Raw genomic sequence first — 27,474 nt, forward strand, 5'->3', positions numbered from 1 at the left:
GGGTCTCTGTGCGAGTCTATGGGTCTTTGTGTAAGTCTATGGGTCTCTGTGCGAGTCTATGGGTCTCTGTGCGAGTCTATGGGTCTCTGTGTGAGTCTGTGGGTCTCTGTGTGAGTCTATGGGTCTCTGTGTGAGTCTATGGCTCTCTGTGCGAGTCTACGGGTCTCTGTGTGAGTCTATGGGTCTCTGCGTGAGTCTATGGGTCTCTGTGCGAGTCTGTGGGTCTCTGTGCGAGTCTACGGGTCTCTGTGTGAGTCTATGGGTCTCTGCGTGAGTCTATGGGTCTCTGTGCGAGTCTATGGGTCTCTGTGTGAGTCTATGGGTCTCTGCGTGAGTCTATGGGTCTCTGCGTGAGTCTATGGGTCTCTGTGCGAGTCTATGGGTCTCTGTGTGAGTCTATGGGTCTCTGTGTGAGTCTATGGGTCTCTGCGTGAGTCTATGGGTCTTTGTGCGAGTCTATGGGTCTCTGTGTGAGTCTATGGGTCTCTGCGTGAGTCTATGGGTCTCTGCGTGAGTCTATGGGTCTCTGTGCGAGTCTATGGGTCTCTGTGTGAGTCTATGGGTCTCTGCGTGAGTCCATGGGTCTCTGTGCGAGTCTCCGTGTGTTGAACTTCTTTCACACCGTAACGCGACCAACCGTGGCTAATCCGAGGCGCGTCTCACGGCATCGAAATCGCGACGGAGCAATCCGCCCGCTAACCTGCGCGCACGGCGCTTCGCCGTTCAATTATTCAAATTGAAAATGAACCAGGGCTGAGGCTCGGGGTACGGCGTTTGTTTACGTCGTCGTCACGGCTACGACGGAGGGGGGGCGGCGGGGGGGGGGGGGGCGGGGGGGGGGCGGGGGGGGGGGTCACTTGGCCATCAATTATGGATGAGGGGGGAGAGGGGGTACATTGAGGGTGGAAGGGGGGAGGGGTCGTGTAAGTGACCGGGCGACTCACAACGGCCCCCGTCAAAAAGACAACGAGCTGACGGTGACGGTGACATCCGAGTCAGCGGCGCGTCTCGTCAGGTCGTCGAGGGGATTCTCAACTGCCAGGTCGGAGGCCGCCGGTGAGCCGGCCACTCGCGGTTAGCCCCGGTGCTCTCAGCTGCGGCGAGTTGACGGTTTCTCGGTCCGGTCGCAAGTGACTTACGTAGAGACTCGTAGACTCACACAGAGACCCGTAGACTCGCGCAGAGACCCGTAGACTCACGCAGAGACCCGTAGACTCACACAGAGACCCATAGACTCACACAGAGACCCATAAACCCACACAGAGACCCATAGACTCCCATAGAGACCCATACACCCACACAGAGACCCGTAGACTCACACAGAGACCCATAGACTCACACAGAGACCCATAGATTCACACACAGTCCCATAGATTCACACACATTCCCATAGATTCACACAGAGACCCATAGACTCACACAGAGACCCATAGACTCACACAGAGACCCATAGACTCACACAGAGACCCATAGATTCACACACAGTCCCATAGATTCACACACAGTCCCATAGATTCACACAGAGACCCATAGACTCACACCCATAGAGTCCAATAGATTGACATGCAGATGTGGGGGGTGGGTGGTGGAAAGGATTTAAGACCTCGGCGTGCTAACCACGGCAGCAAGCGCTGCAAAAACTCTCGGGTCCGAAAGGCCTAAATAACAAAAATAACAAAAATAACTAAAGTAAGACGGCCCGGGATGGGGGTGGGGTGAGTGATGAATTGCCGCGTCTACCCCCACGGCGGCGTGCCAGAGATGCCCTCTGCCCCTCAATTACCGTCAATCGAGGGGGCGCTTTGCCCGCGTGTGTAATTGTTGCTCGATGGAACGTCACCGCCGCTCCCCCGAGCAAAAACTGCCGGGCCGGGCAGGGGGCCATGGGGCGGTGCGGGATTTTTTTTTGTTATCGTCGAGATCGTTCCAGCGCCGCCGACGACACAAGGACCCCACCCCCCACCCATAGACTCACACAGAGACCCATAGACTCACACAGAGACCCATTGACTCACACAGAGACCCATAGACTCACACAGAGACCCATAGACTAACACAGAGACACATAGACTCACACAGAGACCCATAAACTCACACAGAGACCCATAGACTCACACAGAGACCCATAGACTCACACAGAGACCCATAGACTCACACAGAGACCCATAGACACAGAGACCCATAGACTTACACAGAGACCCATAGACTCACACAGAGACCCATAGACTCACACAGAGACCCATAGACTCACACAGAGACCCATAAACTCACACAGAGACCCATAGACTCACACAGAGACCCATAGACACAGAGACCCATAAACTCACACAGAGACCCATAGACTCACACAGAGACCCATAGACACACACAGAGACCCAGAGACACACACAGAGACCTATAAACTCACACAGAGACCCATAGACCCACACAGAGACCCATAGACCCACACAGAGACCCACAGACTCAGACAGAGACCCATAGACTCACACAGAGACCCACAGACACAGAGACCCATAGACTTACAGAGGCCATTACCGCCATCACCATCATCAGTGTCATCACCACCACCACGATCATGGCTACCATTGCTATCGCCACCACCATCGTCGTCATGACCATTTATATCGTCATCGTCATCGCCATCATCACCGCCCTTATCACCATCATTACTACCACCGCCACCATCATCATCGCTGCCGCCACCACCACCATCGCCATCATCTCACCACCAAAGACTAAAGTGCGTACCATATGTGTACGCACACAAAATCAATGAAAATGCCGCTGTGACTGTCATGCAGGTTACTCTCAATCGGCAGGGCTGTTGCGCGTCGCTTGAAGAAGAACAATGAAGTGGATCTCCGAGGTAGCTCTTTGAGATCCGCCTCCGTTCGCCAACACAGGAAGGGCTGCGCCGCTCGGCGTGACGACGCGATGCCGATGGGGGGGGGAGCTGCAGGAAACCGAGGGCGCCTCATCATTTTGTATCGTCCAGGGTCAACGCGGGGGGGGGGGGGTAGGTCTGCTCACCGCCGGTGGCACCTCTAGCGCCCCCCCCCACCACCACCAAGCTCCCCTCCCCCCATATCCCCCCCCCCCGTACCCCCACCCCCTACTTCCTGGCTCCGGCGCCGTAACTACGCCGCTGCGCTTGAAAGAACCCGCCCGGTCCTCTTCTCGTTCACATTTGGTGGTGGCCGGTCGGGCGGTCGGGCGGGCGGGGGGGGGGGCTGAGAGGGGGGCTGAGAGGGGGGCTGAGAGGGGGGTCACGCGAGAGAGGGACAGCAGGGGGGGGGAGAGGGGGGGGGCATCTGGGGGTGGGAAGGGGAGGACGCGCACAAGAAGCACTCCCGCGGCCCGCGCCGCACCTTGAGGCCGTCACGCGGGGCGTCCAAAGGGGGCTCTCGGCCGCTGGCGAGGAGGTCACGGGGGTGGGCAGGCCCCAAGCAGGCGCCGTGGGGCTGCTCGACCGAGATGACCGCTCCTGGCCGATGCACCCAGAGAGCCGTGCTCCCCACTGCGCCAACACTCGCCACCTTTTATCCGGCGCTCCGCTCTCCGCTGCGAGCGTCGCTCCTCCGCCCCCCCCCCGGTGTCAGTTGCCGGAGGGCGACCGCCTCCAGACTGCCCGGTAGCTTCCCTTTCGGCGTGTGTGCGTGCGTGCGTGCGTGCGCGCGTGCGTGTGTGCGTGTGTGCGTGTGTGCGTGTGTGTGTGTGCGTGCGCGCGTGCGCGTGCGTGTGTGCGTGTGTGCGTGTGTGTGTGCGTGTGTGCATGTGTGTGCGTGCGTGTGTGCGTGTGTGTGCGTGTGTGCGTGTGTGTGTGTGTGCGTGTGTGCATGTGTGTGCGTGCGTGTGTGCGTGTGTGCCGAACTTCTCTCGCAACCGTACGTAGCCCGCCGTGCTGATCGGACAACGACGTGACCCCCCCCTCCCCTCCTCCCCCCCTCCCCTCCTCCCGCTCCTGTCCTGCTGCTCGTCCGCAGAGGCCGATCTTGACACCGCCGGTTACCGGTCATCGGCAAGTCAACTCAGCACGCTCAAAAAAAGACACGGATGCCCCGTGGGGCCTGTAACCGACTGTTGGGGCGGAGAGTAGCACCGGCTAAGGCCGGCACGGCACGCGACGGGGTGGGTGGCCAGCATCCATGCCCGGCCGACTTTGTCTCCCCAGTGGCGATGGTTTTTTTTTTTTCACACGTCGCACCAGCTACTCATTTCAGGCCGAGTCGATCTAGGGGAGGCCCAGGACCGGTTCAGACAATTGTCACCGGGGGTTGGGCAGCCGCGGAGCCGGGGTTCGTAGCGGCGCGGAGCAGCGGCTCGGAGCGGCGGCGCTAACCGCTGCGCCACCGCTCCCCACGCGCGCGCTAAAAGGGGCGGTTGGGCGAGGCTGGGTCGTCGTGTCCGTCGGGGTAATGCATACACGCCGGGAAGTGTTCCATTACCCTCCACCACCACCACCACCGCCCCCCCCCCCCGTACACCACCGTCCTCTCGTGCCAGCGGCCTCGGTAAAAATAGCCGGGGGGGGGGGGTGGGGGGGGTGGAGACGGGGCAGAAGGGGTAAGGGGGGGTGATGGCCGTGCGTCTCTCCGGAGCAACGGTGACGCCGCCACCGCTCCCACCGCTCCCACCGCTCCCTCGGCCTCCCTCGGCCCCGACCCTCGAAGGCAACTTGAGCCGCCCGCGGCCCCCGTCCGCGAAGGGGCCCGTGGTGGTCTCAGCGTGCGTGGAGGGGCGGCTGGTGACGACGACTGTGACGATGATTGACGTAATGACAGGCCGACTCGCTACATGCCTGCCTGACTAAAAACTCACCTATCTGTATACCGAGCCAACCACCCACTCACCTACCTGAATGTGTAGCCCAGCAGCTACTCACCTATCTGTATACCTAGCCAACCACCCACTCACCTACCTGAATGTTTAGCCCAGCAGCTACTCACCTATCTGTATACCTAGCCAACCACCCACTCACCTACCTGAATGTTTAGCCCAGCAGCTACTCACATATCTGTATACCTAGCCAACCACCCACTCACCTACCTGAATGTTTAGCCCAGCAGCTACTCACCTATCTGTATACCTAGCCAACCACCCACTCACCTACCTGAATGTTTAGCCCAGCAGCTACTCACCTATCTGTATACCTAGCCAACCACCCACTCACCTACCTGAATGTTTAGCCCAGCAGCTACTCACCTATCTGTATACCTAGCCAACCACCCACTCACCTACCTGAATGTGCAGCCCAGCAGCTACTCACCTATCTGTATACCTAGCCAACCACCCACTCACCTACCTGAATGTCTAGCCCAACAGCTACTCACCTATCTGCATACCTAGCCAACCACCCACTCACCTACCTGAATGTCTAGCCCAGCAGCTACTCACATATCTGTATACCTAGCCAACCACCCACTCACCTACCTGAATGTTTAGCCCAGCAGCTACTCACCTATCTGTATACCTAGCCAACCACCCACTCACCTACCTGAATGTTTAGCCCAGCAGCTACTCACCTATCTGTATACCTAGCCAACCACCCACTCACCTACCTGAATGTTTAGCCCAGCAGCTACTCACCTATCTGTATACCTAGCCAACCACCCACTCACCTACCTGAATGTTTAGCCCAGCAGCTACTCACCTATCTGTATACCTAGCCAACCACCCACTCACCTACCTGAATGTTTAGCCCAGCAGCTACTCACCTATCTGTATACCTAGCCAACCACCCACTCACCTACCTGAATATCTAGCTCAGCAGCTACTCACCTATCTGTATACCTAGCCAACCACCCACTCACCTACCTGAATGTTTAGCCCAGCAGCTACTCACCTATCTGTATACCTAGCCAACCACCCACTCACCTACCTGAATGTCTAACTCATCAGCTACTCACCTATCACCCAATATAACTATCAACCTAACTACTCACTCACCAAGCAATATATCTAACTAACCGGCTAGTCACCTATTCCCCAATATGACTATCCACCTAACCACCAACTCACCTACCTGCATGGCTAGCTAACCAACGACTCACCTATCACCCACTATAACTATGCACCTAACCAACCACTCACCTACCAATATATCTTAGCTACCTGACCATTGCACTCACTTATCCCTTTCACCTAACAATCCACCTACCCACTCACGGACTCTCTCATCCACCCACGCACATAATTACCTTTCAAAACACTCACCGACTTGCAAGCCCAAATACCCAATCACTTGATTACCCACCAGCTGAGCCAATTCATCAACCCACCTACTTGCCTTCATGTACTAGATACCGGTACACCAACACCCCACCACCAACACCCTACTTATCCCACACACTCGACCAATTTTACAACCCACTCCCCTCTACTGCCCAATTCCTGACGTTGGGAATCAGCAATTGATCACTGGTTTAACCGGTGATAGTTCAACAACCCTAGTGACTACCCAGCTACTTGCCTGTCTGTCTGCCTGTATACCGATCAACTTATACAGGTAGGAACAACAGGTTCCACACTGCCCACCAGGGATTATTTGCCTGTCTGTCGTGCATATTTGTCTGTCGTGCAATCTACGCAGTTCAGTGACTGTGACTGTCTTGGCATATTGCAGTTTGCTTGACTGCATAAGTTTTCTGTCGCGATCGCCAACGTTCAGTCCAACCATCGGCGGTGTGGAGATAGTTGCGGTGTTCGCAACCTCCAACACGACTATGGTATCCAACACGGATCGCACGAATGCGCTGGCCAACCAAGTTCCTACCTGCCCACTCCGAAGGAACGTGCTATACAACGCACCTATCGATTGACCCATTCCCTCTCGATTGCCGATGGCCTGTACATTTAACAATGTACACAGACGCTGTCTTTCCGACAGACCTGTTCTTCACCTGAGGACGGCCGCTTGCGTTGTGGCCGAAACGTCGCGAGAATTGTATTTTATCATGTTATATTTGTATTATTTTATTATTTCCCTTCTACGTGACTTTACCGAAAGAACCAAGAAGATGAATCCCTGAAGTCCACAATGTACATAATGTAGCCTGCCTGCCTGCCTGCTATTAGAGACGGGCCATTCCCAGAAACGTCACCAATTACATATTTGTCATTTAAAGGCCACAGAGAGTTACTGACAAATGTGTTGAGTTGTATTATTATTTATTTATTTGCCAATGCAGCAGCAGCAACATCGGCGGATAATTTGTCTCAAATGTAAAAGTTAGGCTCGGGCCTGCGCTAGGCCCAAATAACGTCAGCGCCACGTCTTGCGGGTCGGAGAATTTCTGGATAACGGAGCGCTCGGCTCTGCGGATTATAACTTTTATTAATTCGAGTTGAGAATGGATTAGTGTAATCCATTCGTTATTAAACTATTTGATTTAATTTTGCGTCGAGCGTGGAGTTTTTTGTCCTTTCCCCTCAGAGGAATTACACGAAAAATTTTAATTCAACAAATTATTTGGCGACGCTTTTGCACGACACTGCGATGGTGAGCGAACTAGCAAAAACTTACGAGTTTTATACGTGGCTCCTTTCACACACACACACACACGCGGGCACGTCCTCCACCCGGTGCCTTACAGAATATAACCCGAAGCCTTAGCAACACCTTAACCCTTAAGAGGTAGTTACTGAATAGAACCCTTTACAAGTAATAAATAACCCGTTACAAACAATACTGAATAAAACCTTCAACGAATAGAACTCAATCAACCCCTCAACAATTAATCTGGTACAGGGACTGCACTCTACTTACGAACATTCGACTTACAAACTTTCAGAGATACGAACAAACCTGTCCATATGTCCAGTTGCATGTTCAGACCGAGAGTCGTAAGTTCAACCGCCGCGCATTAGACGAGCAGTGGTGGCATCTACATCTGCAGAACGTAAAACAACAGTGGCATCTACATCTACAGGAGATTATAAAACCTATAAAGCCATTCTTCGTGTTTAGTGTACACGCCGTACAACACATGTCTGCGTGCACGCTCGTGTCCGTCATTCAACAGGAGGCGTGTACCGGATTAATTGCTCCTGTGGCCAAAGCCACGTTGATAAGACGAGACGAATGATCAGCGTGCGACTAAAAGAACACCAACGAAATATTAACTGTCGGCAGTTGCAGATCACGCGTGCCAAACAGGACATTCAATTGATTTTGATATTATGCATACGAGTTTTTTTTATTAGATCGCCTAAATATACAATGTATTGTTAGACCCGCCACCACTCGACACAGCCAAATAGTAAGGGTTTGTCACGTAAACAGAACGTGCCAATTCGTTACTAGTTCTGCACACCGGTTGTGTGTTGTAGAGTAATTCCACGACAACATTCACAATTTGAGTACCACTAATACGGTTTTTCCCCTTTTTTTGGCAACAAAACTGACATCTTTTGCAAGGAATCATGTTTACATTAACCACAATACTTGCAGTCAAATGCAAAAAAAAACAATACTCTGATAATTTATGCATTGTCCTTGAAACTGATTGGTCCACACCAGAGACAGCTTTCTTTAGAGCCTAGTCTCATATGGTGTTCGACCAGATGACGCCAAAAGGCGCACAGTTCAAAGACAACGCATTATCAGAGTAATGAGAGCTCGGGGTGAGCAGCTACTTCATGTAGCTATTAGTATATTTTGGTACTGGTGTAATGCGGGCGTAAACGGCTTCGCGGATATGACGTCATGGGGGGGAGGAGTTAGGTCACGTGTGAGAGAGGGGTGAGGTCTTAAGGGAGAGATACCGGAAGAGACGGGAGAGTGTGGGAGAGAGAGTTAGAGTGAGGCCACGCAGGGCGGAGGTTGGAGAGTGGCGAGATCGCCACACACGCAGAGTAAGACTCGGCACCGTCGGCCAGCGGTGACCGAGCACGGGGGAACGCGGAGCAGCGGTGGAGCTGCGGTGAGGGCAGCCGGAGGACTGCACAGGGGATCTGCAGCGGAGCTGCAGAGGCGAGGAGGCTACGGGAGCGAAGGCAGCTGTGGAGTTGCCAAGCGGAGGGGCTCTGAGCGAGGGCCGTGTGGGACAAGTGTAAGAACCCAAATAAAGGACAACGGAGACAGACCCGGTGATCGAGTCCTTTATTACACTGGCAAAGGAGGTCCCATGATGTAATTTGAGTACCGTGAGATTTTTCCGGCACATTACAACCACCAGCATCATCAGACTGTATCCTGACGAGGCCGGTTGCAATTAGCGAATTGTAAATTTTGAGGTTTTGTGTAAAACTAGTTACTACTGGCCAAGACTAATTAGAGAATCTAAATGAAATTGAGAGAAGTAAAAATAACTTATTTTAACGGCCCTGACAGCTACAGGCTTAGTGCTGCTTGGAAGCTTATTATTAAGTGATACGCCGTTTAATTGCATGCTTTTGCGGGTCATTCCACCGCATGTTGATAAACTGTGAGCAGCCAATATCAGATACTGCATATCCTTCGATCAATACAATGTACACACATTATGCACGTTGATCAACTGTGATTAACCCAACCAATAATTAGTGCTGCATTTTCCCAGATTCAACGCGATCCATTGTAACTACCATTGGAACCTCATTTGCCAGTAAAGAAATATGATAATTGGTTTTTTACCCTTTTATCTGGCAACAAAACTGACACTTTTTTTTTGGCGTCATCTGGTCCAACACCATGTGAGACTAGGCTCTAAGGAAAGCTGTCTCGGGTGTGGACCAATCAACTTTAAGGACAGTGCATACATTATCAGAGTTGTGGTTTTTGTTTGCATTCCAACTGCAGGTATTGTGGTCTATGCAAACATGACTCCTTGTAAAAAAGATGTCAGTTTTGTTGCCAGATAAAAGGGTAAAAAACCAATTATCATGATAACTACATTAACGACACCGCCCCCCTCTGCTCTTCACACATGATAGGCCCGCAGTGATGACATCACCTTCACCCCTCGATCTACGACCGAAACGGGAGGAAGACTTCTTCACAATTCTCGCTAATCGTCCGATGAAGCTGGTTGTTGATAATTGTTTTTTTACCCTTCTATCTGGCAACAAAACTGACACCTTTTTACAAGGAGTCATGTTTGCATAGACCACAATACCTGCAGTCATAATGCAAACAAAAAACACAACTCTGATAATGTGCACTGTCCTTGAAGTTGATTAGTCCACACACCGAGACAGCTTTCCTTAGAGCCTAGTCTCACATGGGTTGGACCAGATGACGCCAAAAGGCGCACAACTCAAAGACAATGCACCATCAGAGTATGAGAGCTCGGGGTAAGCATTTACACCATTGGAACCTCATTTGTGTTTTTGTTTGCATTATGACTGCAGGTATTGTGGTCTATGCAAACATGACTCCTTGTAAAAAGGTGTCAGTTTTGTTGCCAGATAAAAGGGTAAAAAACCAATTATCATATTTTTACAGGCAAATGAGGTTCCAATGGTGAAGCTGGTTGTTGTTGTTGTAATCACCAGCGAAACGGCACGGTGCTCGTAAGCGTTGTGGGTTTACTCTACAACGCACGGCCGGTGTGAGTCCTGAACTACAACCTTGACTCTCTCCTCCGGTTGCCAGAACATTGCTCCCGGGACAGAAGCTCCCTCCTTCACTCAGCTCTCCGGATAATGAAAACTGCCTCCACCTGATGAACGCACCGTCAGCGAAATCACCGTCGAATGCCGAGCGGAGCACACACGCACGCAGAGCATCTCCTAACTTCACCGCACGCCTAGTAGGGGGGGGGCGGGGAGAACTTGTGAGTCGTTGACCTGCGGTGAACCCAATGATTGTGCCGATTAGATGTTGCCACTAATGTCCGCTGTGGCCGTTGTTCGCAACTGAACCCGATGGAAATCACGACAAAAAAATATATCTAAAAACTGGCACGTTTCGTTCACGTGGCCGCCGGGTGACGGCGGGTTTAACGACGCGTTGACGTTCACACGACGTAGAAAAACCTCGATGACGTATACACACTGGGGAAGAGCGGGGAGGGAGTCGTCAGAGCGGGAAGAGCGCACGCCGAATCGTTCGAATGAATTCGCGAAACGCCGGCCGCGTACCCGTCGCCACGCTGGCGGCGACGAGGAGGGAGAGCGAGTCAACGAGAGCCGGCGGTTGAGGTCCCCGTTCCCAAGGGAATAGATCACTCATTGGACGTGACCCCCGCTTCGCCCCGAGGGCACAGGTCATCGCAACGGCGTCACGTGACCACGTGACCGCCCCCTCCACCCACCCCCCTCCCGGTGACTCTTGGACACGATGCCAACGTCAGGGCAGTGAACCTGTAACCACCCCCACCACCACCACCCTCCTGCGCTACATTCCTCGTGACCAACCGCGCAGCACGTCAAGTTTTCAATGAGCGACACGGGCTGTCGCAAAAATTTTAACGAAGTGGCCTCGTCGTCGTGTGGAAATTCACAGCGGACAAATACTCGAAACGCGTGACGTCGATTCTAGACATGGAAGGACAAACCGGAGGGCCCGGAGATTAACCATCGCGACCACGGGGAGAGAGACAACGCAAACTACAAATATGCGGCAGCAGGCGTCGTCAGGGTCGAGATCGAAGCCACGACCTCCTGCATACCAGGCGAGGTAGTTAACATCTGCGAGCAACCGTGATGATGATGATGATGACAGAGAGCGATACACCACCAATTCCAAATAAACAGCAGGCATCGTCAGGGTCGGGATCGAACCCACGATGTCCTGTACACCAGGCGAGGTAGTCAACATCTCCGAGCCACCGTGATGATGATGATAGAGAGAGATACACCACCAATTCCAAATATACAGCAGGCATCGTCAGGGTCCGGATCGAACCCACGTTGTCCTGTACACCAGGCGAGGTAGTCAACATCTCGTCACCATGGCACACAATGGCAGCACCACTGTGTGGTTCTGGATCTCGATGCCACTGTCAAGGTCTGCTGCTGATGATGCTGCCACGATGAGAGGGCTTCAGCAGAGAGAGAGTTCGTGTGGTGTCGCTGTTCCTCCTCCTCCTACGCTGAAGGAGCGCAGGCCACAGTGGGTTCACCGTGCGGTCTGGAGCGTGGGTTGCAAGGCCACAGTCACACTCCTGCGGCTTTGAAGCCTTAAATGTAACCCTACGAATATCTGTGGGTCTCTATGCATCTCTACGAGTCTCTTGAGTGTCTGCTATCGGTCTCCATGAGCTTGCTATACGGTCCTTAGGTTGGGTCGCAAGGAACACTACCGTAGCTCGTTTACTTTTCCCGTTCGCTAAAGGGGATGAGCGCATCGGCCTGGTTTTTCTTCCGACTCCGTACCGATGACGTACTCGTACGTTGTTGTGCGATTCCGTACAGACGACGCGCAAACGTACGTGTGTACGTCATCGGAACGGAATCGGAAGAATAATCGCAAGAGAACGTGAAATAAAATAACTCAATCGGCACCGGGGCTCCCACAAGGCCATGCGGGGAGGGACGTGCGGCAGAGTTTTGGCGCCCCGGCTATCGTAGAGTGGCGGCGGTCGTGTCGCTACAGTTCTCCGCGGTGAGCAAAGACGTACTCTTTGGTTCTTTCGGTAAAGTCACGTGGGTAGAAAATAAAACAAATTAAATGACGACGTTTCGGGCGCAAAAACAAGCGTCCGTCATTAGGTGGGACAACCACAGCAAGAAACAATCGCTGAAGCGATGACGGACGCTTGTGTTGCGCCCGAAACGTCGTCATTTAATTTGTTTTATTGTTCTACCTACGTGACTTTACCGAAAGAACCAAAGAGTTTGGATCCCTGCAGTCACGAAAACTTCAAATCTAGAACGCAGAGCCGCTTTCACGTGTTCTGACATTCGGCGGTGAAAATGGGACACCCACACACACACAGACCCACACACACACAGATCCACACACACACACACAGACCCACACACACACAGACCCACACACACACAGACCCACACACACACAGACCCACACACACACAGACCCACACAGACCCACACACACACCCACACACACACACCCACACACACACCCACACACACCCACCCACACACACACACACACCCAGCCACACACACACACACCCACACACCCACCCACACACCCACACACACCCACACACACCCAGCCACACACACACACACCCACCCACCCACACACACACCCACACACCCCCACACACACACCCACACAGACCCACCCACCCACACACCCCCACACACACCCCCACACACAGACCCAACCCTGCAACTTGCAGGCATCTCGGACACGGGGAAGAAGGTTGGTGGGTGGTGGTGGTGGTGTTGGTGGTTAGACGCGTCTCGCAGAAAAACGACGCCGTCAATGAAAATCTAGGCCGAGGTCGTTCCGCAAGCTGGGGGGGGGGGGAGAGGAGGAAGGGGGGGCTCCCTAGCCGGTCCGGACTGCCAAGCGCGACGTTCTCATGGCGACAAGGTTCCGAGGCACCGTGCCAAGGAGACGGGGCCCCGGCCCCCACGTCCTAAATCGCCTCGAAGTCGTCAACGAGGAAAAGGGTCTCCCGGTGCTAGCGGCCGCGCTGCAACGGTGCGTCGTCTCCATTGTGAGCCGGACCCCGGGACCGTAACTCTACGCACCCCACCCCCTGGCCACCACCCCGGGGGCCGGCGCTTCTTTATACTCGTACACGCTCACGCTCACACACGCTCACACTCACTCTCACGCTCTCACACACGCACACGCTCACGCACGCACACACTCACTCTCTCACGCTCTCACGCTCGCACACGCTCACGCTCTCACCCTCGCACACGCGCACGCTTACGCACTCACTCTTTCACGCACACACTCTCTCACGCACACGCTCACGCTCTCACCCACGCACGCACTCTCACGCTCTCGCACACGCTCACGCACTCTCACTCTCTCACGCTCTCACCTACGCACACGCTAACGCCCTCACACACGCACACATTCTCACACACTCTCACCTACGCACATGCTCACGCACGCACTCTCACACACTCTCACCCACGCACGCACTCACTCTCTCACGCACTCTCTCACGCACTCACCCACGCACACGCTCACGCACACACTCACTCTCTCACGCACGCACACTCTCACCCACGCACACACTCACTCTCTCACCCACGCACCCACTCACTCTCTCACCCACGCACCCACTCACTCTCTCACCCACGCACCCACTCACTCTCTCACTCTCTCACGCACTCACCCACGCACACGCTCACGCACACACTCACTCTCTCACGCTCTCACGCACGCACACTCTCACCCACGCACACACTCACTCTCTCACCCACGCACCCACTCACTCTCTCACGCACACACTCTCTCACGCACACACTCACTCTCTCACGCTCACTCACACACTCACACGCTCACGCACGCACACACGCACTGACGCTCTGCGCGCTAACCGCTAACACTACCGTCACACACACACACAAACACACACACACCACCAACTCCGCGAACAGCAAATCACGCCGCTGGGGCGGACGGTTGTGGCTGCGATGTCTTGCGGCGAAGGATTTATCCAAGAACCCTGCGCCGATATTTCACCCGCTGGGGGGTGGGGTGGGGAGCGGGAGGGTTGAGACGGAGCCAGAAACGGCGACCGCCCGATTGCAATTCCGGCTGCCCGCTACTCCACACACCACACACCGCCACCACGGCCATCCATGGGGCAAGGGAGTGTAGGTGGGGGGGGAGCCGAGCCGAGGCCCCCCAAAGCGCGGGGCCCGGGGCTTTCGCCCGCCCGCGCGCCCACCCACCCCCCACGCCCACCCACCCCCCACGCCCACCCCCTCCTAATTCAAGCTCATGTATTAGGTATAGCCCTGTGAGCCATTCGGCTCTTGAATCGGGTGCAACCGCAACAAACAAACAACAAAAACATCAACAAAAAACACCTTAAAGTGAATATGTGACTAAGTGCAAACAGAAAATCCAAGAAAAGACAGCAAAATATTGCAGAAAAAAGCACCGTACACCAACGCTGTGTGCAAAAATCTCAGTGGGATGCAAGTCAAACAACAACAACAACCACAAGACAACTTAGATTAAGGCCATCAGTCTAACTCTGTCCTACAACAATCAAACATGGCTAAACCAATACACTTTTCGAAATCACCAAAATAAAGCCATGAAAGCAATGAAAAGGCGATCATAGGAACTGTGACGGAATTTTCACAATAAATGGCATAAACAACATCCTAGAAGGACGGCTGGACGTTGAGTCCCATTGGGACGTTTGCTCTCGGTTCGATTCCCTCCGCTGTGCTTCCAGCAGTGGAGGGGGAGGAGGTAAAGGCCCCCCCCCAGCCCGCCCCTGAAGTGGTAAAAGGGGATGGTATTGATTGCACTAAACTCGCATCAAAGGCGATCCCCCACCGGGCCCCTTAAGATGTAATTTCACAGTTTGGCGAGGCTCTCCGCAAGTCAACCCCGCGCGCAAACAGCGAGGAACGGCGTGAAGATTACACAGAGAGCGGGAGAGGCACGGGGAGGGTCACGCGGTGCGTGTGTGCGTGAGATCTCCCTGACGAAGCCCATCGGATCGTGCTGTCACCGTCGTCACCATCACCGCGGCCACGGGCCGGGGTTTGGGAGCCCGACACACGGAAGGGGCCGTCCATAAATGACGTCACGCGATATTGAACGATTTTTGACCCTCTTCTTGGTTCTTTCGGTAAAGTCACGTAGAAGGGAAGTAATACAATAATAAAAATAAAACAATAAAATAATTCTCACGACGTTTCGGCTACAACGCAAGCAGCCGTCTTCAGGTGAAGAATGAGACACTGCCAAGCTTGGAGCTCATATATAAGCTGGGTTGGAGGTGGAAGAAGAGCTTATATATGAGCTCCAAGCTTGGAAGTGTCTTATTCTTCACCTGAGGACGGCTGCTTGCGTTGTAACCGAAACGTCGTGAGAATTATTTTATTATGTTTTATTTTTATTATTTTATTACTTCCCTTCTATGTGACTTTACCGAAAGAACCAAGAAGATGAATCCCTGCAGTCACGAAAACTTTAAATCGAGATTTTTAACCCTCCTCCCTCCCCTTCGTCACACACGGTGTCACAAAAAGTCAGACCCCCCCCCCTTCTCAAATATGACGCCACAAAGCTCTGCCCCGTCCCCCCCCCCCGCCAAAACCATATTTCCATTTTGAAAATAAAACATGCTTCGAATCGCTTCATTGTGGTGCGTATTTAATGTGGCGCTGCAACTCTGATGTTGTAGGAGAAAACATTTATCAAAAAGTGTATTTAATTAAGTAGAACGTGTTGTCTATATTTATTTAAAGTTACGCATTTTGATGTGACGTCACATTTCTCAACCCCCCCCCCCCCACCTCGTCACACGGCGTCACAAAAAGTCAGACCCCCCCTCAAATATGACGCCACAAAGCTCTGCCACCCCCCCCCCCAAAAAAAAATAAAACATGCTTCAAATCGCTCTAAACTATTGTCATTGTAGTGCGTATTTAATGTGGCGCTGCACTCTGATGTTGTAGAACACATTTATCAAAAAGTATATTTAATTAAGTAGAACGTGTTGCCTACATTTACTTAAAGTTGCAGCATTTTGATGTGACGTCACATTTCTCAAACAACCCCCCCCCCCTCGTCGCACATCGTCACAAATGTCTGACCCCCCCCCGCCCCCTCCTCAGGTGCGTGACGTCATTTATGGACGGCCCCTTGATGGAGCCACCCCCAGTGGGAGCCCTCAGAACAAACGGGCTCACTGTCTCTGCTCGGGAGCAGGCCGCGTTGATCGGCACCGCGCAAGAGAGAGGAATTCGCTTCCACGGGGCTCTGTGGGGCCCCCATCGATAGGGAGGTGTTTACCTGCACGGCGGGGTGGTGGGGGGGGGGTGGTGGGGGGGGGTGATGGGGGGGGGTGGTGGGGGGGGGTGGTGGGAGGGGGTGGTGGGGGGGGTGGTGGGGGGGGGTTACACACCTTTACGTGAGTGCCGCAATTCCCTAGCCCCTGCGACGCTGGCGGCAGAGGCCGCAACCGGGTACCCGATACCCGTACCCTACCCGATAACCGTACCCTACCCGTACCCGGCCGGGTACGGGTACCCGTTTGCCACCATGGTACGGGTAGGCCGTGAGTCACTGGTGAGTCACCGTTTGTCACTCATTTCCCAACGTCTTGTCTCTTCTCACAATTCAAGTTCCTAGAATCAACCCACCCGCGCCTGCAACATGGCTTCATCCCAGAGGTTGCAATCGGGTACCCGATACCCGTACCGTACCCGTACCTAGCCGGGTACGGGTAGGGTACGGGCACGGCCGGGTACGGGTACCCGTTTGCGACCCTGGTGCGGCCGGGTACGGGTAAGGAATCAAAACCCGTTTGCGACCTCTGGCTGGCGGGGCTCCCAACGAAGGCCAAGACCCTCAAGAAATCCGCGAGGGACGTCCGCTGCTCATGGCACCAAGTCTCTCCCGTCGTTCAAGCGCCTGAATGGGGGGGGGGGGTGGGGGTGGCGGGGGGGGGAGAGTCAAACCTCGCTCAGCTTCCGAGATCCGACGAGATCGCACGCGTCGGATTGTGCGGCTGATTTGATGACGATGATGACGATGAGAATAACGATCACCATCATGTTGATGATGACGATGATGTAAATGGCCATGGTGATGGCAAAACAAGGATTACGATAACGACGATGATGATGATGATTACGACGACGACGACGATTTGAACGATGGCAATGACGACGACAATCGATGATTCTAACGATGACATCGATAACGACGACGACGATGATGAATACCGCGACGGTGACGATGATTGCGACGATGACGACGACGACGATTCTAACGATGATGACGACGACGATGGCCCAGCTGGACGCGTCATCGCCGAGAAGGTAACCGCGAGGCTGCGCGGCCCCCTCCCACCCCCCCCCCCACAACCCCCCAGCCCCCCACCCCACAACCCCCCAGCCCCCCACCCCACGCGACCGTCGCCGTGAGACTTTGCCGCCGGTCAACAACAGGAAGGCGGTGACGGGGGGGAGGGGGTGAAAGGGGGGTGCGGTGGTGGTGGTGGGGGGGTAACCATGATGAATGCCATTCCATTGTGTGGACAAAACAATGGGCGCGGGTGGGAGACGGGTGGAGAGGGGAGCGGGTGGGGGGGTCAGGACCACTCTCACCACGGCGACAGCCGCACGAGGTGGGGGGAGGGAGGGGAGGGAGGGTATCGGTTGCACTCGAGGGTACGGGCGGGCGGACACACGCGGAGGGAGCTCCGCTCGTGTGTCTGCACGCACGCGCACGAGGCACACGCACACGCACGAGGCACACGCACACGCACGCACGTGTAACGCACACGCACGCACGTGTAACGCACACGCACGCACGTGTAACACGCATGCACGTGTGACGCACACGCACACACGTGTAACGCACACGCACGCACGTGTAACGCACACGCACGCACGTGTAACACACACGCACACACGTGTAACACGCACGCACGTGTGACGCACACGCACGCACGTGTAACACGCACACACGTGTAACACGCACGCACGACGCACACGCACGCACGCGTAACACGCACGCACGCGGAACACACACGCATGCACACGTAACGCACACGCAACACATGCACACGTAACACACACGCACACGTAACACATGCACACGTAACACGCACGCACGCACGTGGAACACACACACACGGTGAGCTACGGCGTTACGTTGGCATTGCCGACTTGTTAAACTGTGGTGGTGGCGGTGGTGTCTGACGGTGGTGGTGGTGATGATGATGCGGAGAGCCGATGGCGCAGTGGTTATCGATTCCCGCTCACGGCCACCAAGACCTGTGACAGATCATCCGAGCCGGTCCCGGGCCTCCCCGAGGTCGACTCAGCCTAAAAAAAAAGAGAACCTGCTGCTGGCCACCCCCCCCCCCCCCGCCCTCGTGTACCACAGGTGCTCTCTCTCAAACAGCACTTGCCCCAAAAGTCCGTGAAGACTATAGGGGGGATCTTTGTCTTTGTGCCAGTGGGGTGCGATAGTCGTCGTAGTGGCCGTGCTGTCTGATGGTGATATTGACTGGATCTAGTATAGATGAGGATGGCTGTGATGGCAGTGATGGTCAAAGTAGTGATGATGACGGCGGTGGTGATGTTTGTAGAAGTGATATTCATCGCACGGCGCTTTCAAATGCGCTTCTGCGGCCGTCTGGAACGCTCTTCCTTCCGATATTCGGAAGCCACTTGGAGCTATGATGCACTTTTAAATCATCATCTACATTGACAAACTCATTTCTTTAGAACTGCTCGTTGCGTTTAGTTCGTTGTCCTTCTCCCGCACCTCCGATTAGCCACGGCCGGCTTACGTACGGTGCAAAAGAAGTTCAACGTACACACATATCGCTGGTGACGATAGCTGCAGGAGTGATGATGGTGGTGGTGGCGGTGACGCCTGTACAAGTGATGGTGGTGGTGATGAGAGCTGTGGAGGTGACGATGGTGGCGGTGACGTCGGCCGAGGCGATTCCGTCGGCGATGACAGCTGTAGAGGTGACGGGTGGCGATGGCGTCCGTAGACGCGACGGCAGAAGCGATGGTGGCGGCGGTGGTGACTGCGGTTGAGGTGGTGGCTGCGTAAGTGATCATGATGGCGCTGCCGGTAATGGCAGCAGCTGTATCGGCGCCCCGGATGAATCTGGACCCTCACTCCCCACGCCTCCTCCACCTTCTTCTCCTCCTCCTCCTCACGGAGCGTTCCCCACGTTCCTCGGCCTCACCCGTCACTGGCATCTTCGTAAAAATCACATCCCACCCCCACCCCCACCACCTGCACCCTGCTCCCGGCCGCAGAACGGCCGGTCGCCCCGGCGGGATGCCGACAGAGCCCGGCCGCGGCGCGATAAATCCTCCGCCGCGCGTTCCCGCGTGGCTGAGGAAGCGTCGCCCGAAGAGTTGAACGGCGGGCGCCGGGGCGCTCCGACCGGGCCTAACCGCGCGCACGTGCGGGGCCCGCGTGCGGGGTACACACGTGCGGCGAGGGGGGGGGGGCACGTGGGAAGGCGTGGGAACAGGCGTGAGGAATGCCGCTGGCAAGGCCCACCCCCCACCCCCCACCCCCCCGAGGTTAAACCTCTCGCTCGCTTGAAAAGTCATTCCGTCCGTCCGTCGTTATCCTCCGCTGTCACGGAGTGTCACATGGGGGGGGGGGGGGCTCGAGAAAATAAATAAATATTTATCAAGTTACGTATAAATCTTCAAGTAAAAAAAATTGCAGGTAAAGCCCACTGAGCTATAGAGCTCGTACCTGCAATTTTTTTTTGTATTTATAATGATACCTTTTGCAAATGAGTCAACTTACTGCATTAACCACAATCACAGTAATTGCGGTGAACATGCAAGCCACCACGGCTCTGCTAAGAACACATGGCCATTGGCTGATTGGCCGGCACCAGAGACGGCCTTTAGTTCACCGTCGCCAACATCCGAAGCCTCCGCATCGACGCCACGGGCGGCCGCAGAACCGGCACAAGCCGACGGTGACGGCGGTGATGCCGATCACAACAACGCGGCATTGACGCCTTGGGATGCCGTCACTACCGCCGCGGTGCAACGGTCACCGGCATCGCGCCGGGCTGGCAATCCACAGGTCCTCCCCCCCCCCCCGGGGTGAGAATCTTAAAGCCACCCACCCACACACCCACCAACCCACCAATCCACACACAGCAGCAGGCGTCGTCAGGGTCGGGATCGAACCCACGACCTCCTGTACACCAGGCGAGGTAGTCAACATTTCCTAGCCACCGTGATGATGATGAGAGAGAGAAACACGCAAACTCCAAATATACAGCAGGCATCGTCAGGGTTCGGGATCGAACCCACGATGTCCGTCACCACCGCCGCCACCACCGCCGCCACCGCTAGCACCGCCGCCGCCACCGGCTATGAAATTATAGGAACAATGAAACAACAAAAAAAACCCCACTACCCCCAACTTCCCCCCCCCGACTACCACCCCCACCACCAAGCATGCTGCACGGCCGTCTCGGCAAAACGAGGTCAGAGCCCAGAGCCACCTCAGCGGGCGGCAGAGGAACGGCGTCGGCACGGGCCGAAATTAACCAGGGCACCCCCCCCACACACCCCCACATACACACACACACACGCGCACACACACGCACGCGCACACGCACACACACGCGCGCGCACACACACGCACACCCCCCCACATACACACACACACACACGCACGCGCACACACACGCGCGCGCGCACACACGCGCGCGCGCACACACACGCACACACACACGCGCGCGCACACACACACACGCACACACACACGCGCACACACACGTGCACACACGCGCAAACACACACGCACACGCGCACACACGCGCACACACACGCACACACACACGCGCACACGCACACACGCGCACACACGCACGCGCACACACGCACACACACACATGCACGCACACACGCACAGACACGCGCACACACACACACGCGCACACGCACACACACGCCACACGCGCACACACACACGCGCACACACACACGCGCGCACACGCACACACACACGCACACACCCCCACACACACGCACACACACGCGCGTGGGCTAACCATGAAGCCTGCGTCTTTCTTTTGGGGCGATAATACCGGGCGATCCGTTTACAGATACCCCGCCGAATTCTCAATGACCGCCCGTCCCCCCCCCCGCCTCCCCCACGGTGATCGCGGTCGACGGCGGCGGCGGTGACGGTGCTAAGGCGGCGGTAACAACGTGGAACCGCACGGCCGACGCCGGTCCCGTCGCCGTTGGCCCAGGCGGTTTGGATGCCGAATACGGAACGTTGGTTGTGTTGGTAGCGGTGGTTGCTCATGGCGGTGATAGTGGTGGTGGTGTTGGCGGTGATAGTGGTGGTGGTGGTGACGCTGATAGTGGTGGTGGCGCTGATAGTGGTGGTGGTGGCGCTGATAATGGTGGTGGTGGGGACGGTGGTGGCGCTGATAGTGGTGGTGGTGGGGGCGGCGGGGCTGGTGTGTGACCGGGTGGGTGACCGTGTGGGTGACTGAGTAGGTGAGTGAGTAGGTGGGTGACTGAGTAGGTGACCGAGTGGGTGAGTGGGTGACTGAGTAAGTGAGTGAGTGGGCGACTGAGTGGGTAACTGAGTGGGTGAGTGAGTGGGTGACCGAGTGGGTAAGTGACTGGCTGAGTGAGTGGCTGAGTGAGTGTCTGAGTGAGTGGCTGAGTGAGTGGCTGAGTGGCTGAGTGAGTGGCTGAGTGAGTGGCTGAGTAAGTGGGTAACCGAGTGGCTGAGTGAGTGGCTGAGTGAGTGGCTGAGCGAGTGGCTGAGCGAGTGGCTGTGCGAGTGGCTGAGTGAGTGGTAAGGTTGTCACTTTTCCCACGACAGACCAAAACTCCGGGACACGCTTCTCACCCAGCGCCAGGCGACCTGAGTTCGATTCCCGCTCACGGCCAACACCGGTGACCGATTATCAGAACCGGTCCTGGGCCTCCCCCTAGGTCGACTCGGCCTCAAACGAGTTCCCCGGTGCGGCGTGTGAGCATCGCCGCCGGGGAGACAAAGGCGTCCCCCGGGCGTGGTGCTGACCACACACCACCCCGTGCGCCGTGCCGGCTTTCATCGGTGCCGTGGTGGTGTGCGGTGCTTTTTCTGCAATATTTTGCTGTCTTTTCTTGGATTTTCTGTTTGCGCTTAGTCACTTTAAGATTTTTTTCGAATTAAAGCTTTCGTGACTGCAGGGATTCATCTTCTTGGTTCTTTCGGTAAAGTCACGTAGAATGGAAATAATAAAATAATAAAAATAAAACATAATAAAATAATTCTCACGACGTTTCGGCCACAACGCAAGTAGCCGTCCTCAGGTGTCTCCTCGACAGACCTGTTCTCCACCTGAGGACGGCTGCTTGCGTTGTGGCCGAAACGTCGTGAGAATTATTTGATTATGTTTTATTTTTATTATTTTATTTTTTCCATTCTACGTCACTTTACCGAAAGAACCAAGAAGATCACTTTAAGATGTTTTCTTGTTCACGTTTTTGTTTTCTGTTTGTTGCGGTTGCACCCGATTCAAGAGCCGAATGGTTCACAGGGCTACACCTAATAAATGAACTTGAACTTGAACCAGAGAGAGAGAGAGAGAAGGGCTCCTCCTCCTCCTCCACGGGGCTCCCTCGAGCGGAAGGCCTTCGACCCCCCGGGCAGCAGCGGCGTGAGAGAGGGGCGGGGCAGGGAGGTGGGAAATTGCAGGGGCTGCGCCTCGAAGCGCCACCACAACCCACGGACGCAACAACGGGGGGCGAGGAGCTGGCGATGCCCGCGGCACGCGGCACGCCCCGGGTGGCGGGAGGGGGGGTGGTCGTGGGAGGGGGGCACGCCACTTAACCTGATTACGCATCCTTCATCATCGGTCTCTCATCCGACGCCACTCTTCACTGCCAACAGCCCCCCCCCCAACCCCAAACCCCACCTACACGAACCGCCACCACCGCCACCACCGCCACCACCACCGTTGCCACCACCGTTACCACCACCACCACCGCCACCGCCGCCGCCACCACCACCACCACCGTCACCACCGTCACCACCACCACCACCACCACCGCCACCACCACCATCACCACCACCACCACCAGCGCCACCACCACCGCCACCACCGCCACCACCGTCACCGCCACCACCGTCACCACCACTACCGTCACCGCCACCATTGCCACCACCACCACCGCCACCACCACCACCACCGCCACCACCACCGTCACCACCACTACCGTCACCGCCACCACCGCCACCACCACCACCGCCATCACCGTCACCACCACCACCACCACCGTCACCGCCGTCACCGCCACCACCGCCACCACCACCACCGCCACCACCGTACCCCCCCACGCTTGTCACTCGTCCTCCATCAGCCGGCTCAGCTGAGTGGAGCGAGAGACGGGCCGCTAATTTGATGAGATGCTGAGTGGGGCGGGTGGGAGTCGTGGGCGCTGGTGACGACGGCGGCGGTGCAGGAGGAGGGGTCGGGTGGCACCACGACCACGGAGAGCGAGAGGGAGGAGAGAGAGAGAGTTGAGAGGGAGGAGGGAGAGAGTTGAGAGAGAGGAGGGAGAGCGTGAGCACCGCAAGAATGGGGGGGGGGGGCGGGGGGAGGGGGGAAACACAACTGGACCGACTCTGGGCACGAACCAGAGGTCGCAAACAGGTTTTGATTCATTACCCGTACCCGTACCCAGCCGCACCAGGGTCGCAAATGGGTACCCGTACCCGGCCGGGTACGGGTACCCATTCCCTACCCGTACCCGTACCCTACCCGAAATGAGTGACAAACGGTGACTCACCAGTGACTCACGGCCTACCCGTACCCGTACCCGGCCGCACCAGGGTCGCAAACGGCTACCCGTACCCGGGTATCGGGTAGGGTACGGGTATCGGGTACCCGGTTGCGACCTCTGGCACGAACGTTCAAATTAAATTCGAGTTGAACGACGATGAGGGTGACCTCGGTCGGGCATCTTTTCCGCGGACGCGCCGTCTCTCGCTCCCTCGAGTGGTTGTTTTTTTCGTCGTCGTTTCGGGCGACGGCCTCCCGTAAACCAGGCGAGAGGGAGTTCACATCTCGCCACCGACGGGATCGAACCCACGGCCTCCGTGCGTGCCTCTCGAAGAGCTCCCGGAAGGGCAGCATCGAGAGACCCCCGGCTCATCGCGCCTGCGATCGGCGCGGTTGGCTACGTACGGCGCGAAAGAAGTTCAACGCCCCCCCCCCCCCCCCTCTTCCCCCCCCCCCCCTATCATTTTGCCTATCGCGACGGATCGCCGCGCGTCTCCCGCACGTGGGTCAACGAGCGGGCCGACCTCTCGGCCGCCGCCCGGGGAAGCGAATGAGAAGGCGAAATAAAACAACAACAACAACAAAGTGGGAAAGAAAAACACGAAACATTCCAAAGGTGCCAGAGGCCACTTCTGCAGAGCCCTCGAGCCGAGCGGCCGTTTTGATTCGCCGCGTTTGCGCCGCTCGAATAAACTCCCACGCCGCCGCCGCTTTAGAATCGGCGCGCTGTGCGTGGCGCGCATGGTGGCTCGGAGATTTTAACTACCTCGCCTGATGTACAGGAGGTTGTAGGTTCCATCCCGACCCTGATGCCTGCTGTTGTATATTTAGAGTTTGCGTCTCTCATCATCATCATCACGGTGGCTATGAGATGTTAACTCCCTCGCCTGGCATGCAGGAGGTCGTGGGTTCCATCCTGAACCCTAACACCTGCTGCTGCATATTCGGAGTTTGCTTCCTCCGGATCCTCCTCGGGTTTTCCCCGTCCCCATTCAGGATCAACGTCACGCGTTTGAGCGTATGTGGCTGCTGCTATGAATGTCCACGTGATGATCCCACTTCGTTGCGCTATCATTTGTGGCCGGGTCGTTTCTGAAGTTAAAAGAGCTGCGTAGCTCAGTGGGGGCTTGCCTGGTAACATAGAAAAGACACATCCATAGTAGAGGCTGTGTCGCTAAAACCCGCCACCACCCGACACAGCCAACTAGTGAGGGTTGTCACGTAAACGGAACGTGGCCAATTTGTCACGAGCACAGCACTAGTGTGTAGTGTATAGTGTAGTGTATAGTGTAGTGTATAGTGTAGTGTATAGTGTAGTGTATAGTGTAGTCTATAGTCTAGTGTATAGTGTAATGTGTAGTGTAGTGTGTAGTGTAGTGTATAGTGTAGTAGTGTATAGTGTAGTGTATAGTGGAGTGTGTAGTGTAGTGTATAGTGGAGTGTGTAGTGTAGTGTGTAGTGTAGTGTATAGTGTAGTGTGTAGTGTAGTGTATAGTGTAGTGTATAGTGTAGTGTTTAGTGTAGTGTGTAGTGTAGTGTATAGTGTAGTGTATAGTGTAGTGTACAGTAGTGTAGTGAATAGTGTAGTATACTAGTACAGCACCACCTGTTGTGCGTTGGAGAGCCAAGCAACAACATTCACAATCTGAGTACCGCGACGTTTCGCCAGAAATTACAACCAGCTTCATCAGGCGACAGCCCTTACCAGTTGGGTGTGTCGGGTGGTGCCGGGTTTCAACATTTATAAACTTACGCGATCTAACCCAAGAAAGAAAAAAAAACCTCTATTATGGATGACATTGCTCGCGAAAGCCTCCGACCACGCGTTAAACAAAAAAATATAAAAAGTTTATAGCAGCAGTTTAGTTTGTAGGCTTCCGCTGTTTGCTCATCGTCACAAGGCTGAGGATGAATCAGAGTGTCTAAGGGGGGGGGGGGCGTGGTGGGGGGGGGACAGTGTTGGGGGGGGGGGGGCTGTGGGGGGGGGGTTGGAATGATGAACTCGACGCGAAACGCAACGAGCGACTCTTACCCACAACGGCGCAGGATTCCGGTGTCTGCTGGGGCAGGCGGTGGCAGTCCACGGTGTTTTCGTTTCCCCGTTGAGCCGGCGGGCGCGTGGGCGATGCGATGATGCGACGTGAATCCCGCGAATGCCCCTGGCGAACGACACACGTGATCGCACGTTGATGCCACGCGGGCGCCGAGTAATTTTGTTGTTGTTACATAACAAGCCGTAGGCATTTCCTGAAGAAGTGCATTGTGGTTCCCCATCGCCCCAGGTAAACTGTGACCGACTCGCACCTACATACGGTGCGGAAAAAGTTCAACGTACGTACGTAGACTCACACAGAGACCCATAGACTCATACAGAGACCCATAGACTCACACAGAGACCCATAGACTCGCACAGAGACCAACAGACTCACACAGAGACCAACAGACTCACACAGAGACCCATAGACTCACACAGAGACCCATAGACTCACACATAGACCCACAGACTCACACAGAGACCCGTAGACTCACACAGAGACCCATAGACTCACACAGAGACCCATAGACTCACACAGAGACCCACAGACTCACACAAAGACCCATAGACTCACACAGAGACCCACAGACTCACACAGAGACCCATAGACTCGCACAGAGACCCACAGACTCCCGCTCTCGGACGCTTCCACTTTGGCGACGGTCAAATGTTACTTTGAACCTGCACTGCCGCTTCGGGCCGCTTCGGGTGGCTTCGTACCCCGCGGTGGCGAGAGGGTTAAAGGCTGCCGGGCCAGAGCTGCCGTGTCGATCTCACGGCATTCCCAGCGTCCTCTCAGCGAGCCGACTGCCCGCCAAGAGGCGCACAATGAGAGCCACTGTGTGGCCAGGCGGGCGGGCGGGTGAGCGGGCGAGTGGGCAAGAGAGGGCGAGTGGACAGGAGGGCGAGTGGGCAAGAGAGGGTGAGTGGGCAAGAGAGGGCGAGTGGTCAAACGAGCGTTGTGGGCAAGCGACTGCGGGCATGCGCGTGAGACGGAGGGCGAGAGAACGAGCGATCGAGCGAGCGAGCGGGCGAGCGAGCAGGGGTAGAGCGAGGGAGGATGAGCGAGGGAGCGAGCGGAGGAGT

At 55.7% G+C, this 27,474-nt stretch overlaps 1 protein-coding gene across 1 annotated transcript in view; it reads right to left on the minus strand.

The window, feature by feature from the left end:
- Positions 1–26,618, minus strand: part of LOC144951879 (SH3 and multiple ankyrin repeat domains protein 3-like) — a 125,165-nt gene extending 98,547 nt beyond the window's left edge. Inside the window, exon 1 of the mRNA XM_078882228.1 lies at positions 26,386–26,618. The gene's annotated coding sequence lies outside the window, so the exon portion shown is untranslated. The remainder of the gene's footprint in view (positions 1–26,385) is intronic.
- Positions 26,619–27,474: the final 856 nt, after the last annotated feature.

The sequence above is a fragment of the Lampetra fluviatilis genome, chromosome 64 (assembly GCF_964198595.1).
Source record: "Lampetra fluviatilis chromosome 64, kcLamFluv1.1, whole genome shotgun sequence".
NCBI classification, from domain to species: domain Eukaryota; kingdom Metazoa; phylum Chordata; class Hyperoartia; order Petromyzontiformes; family Petromyzontidae; genus Lampetra; species Lampetra fluviatilis.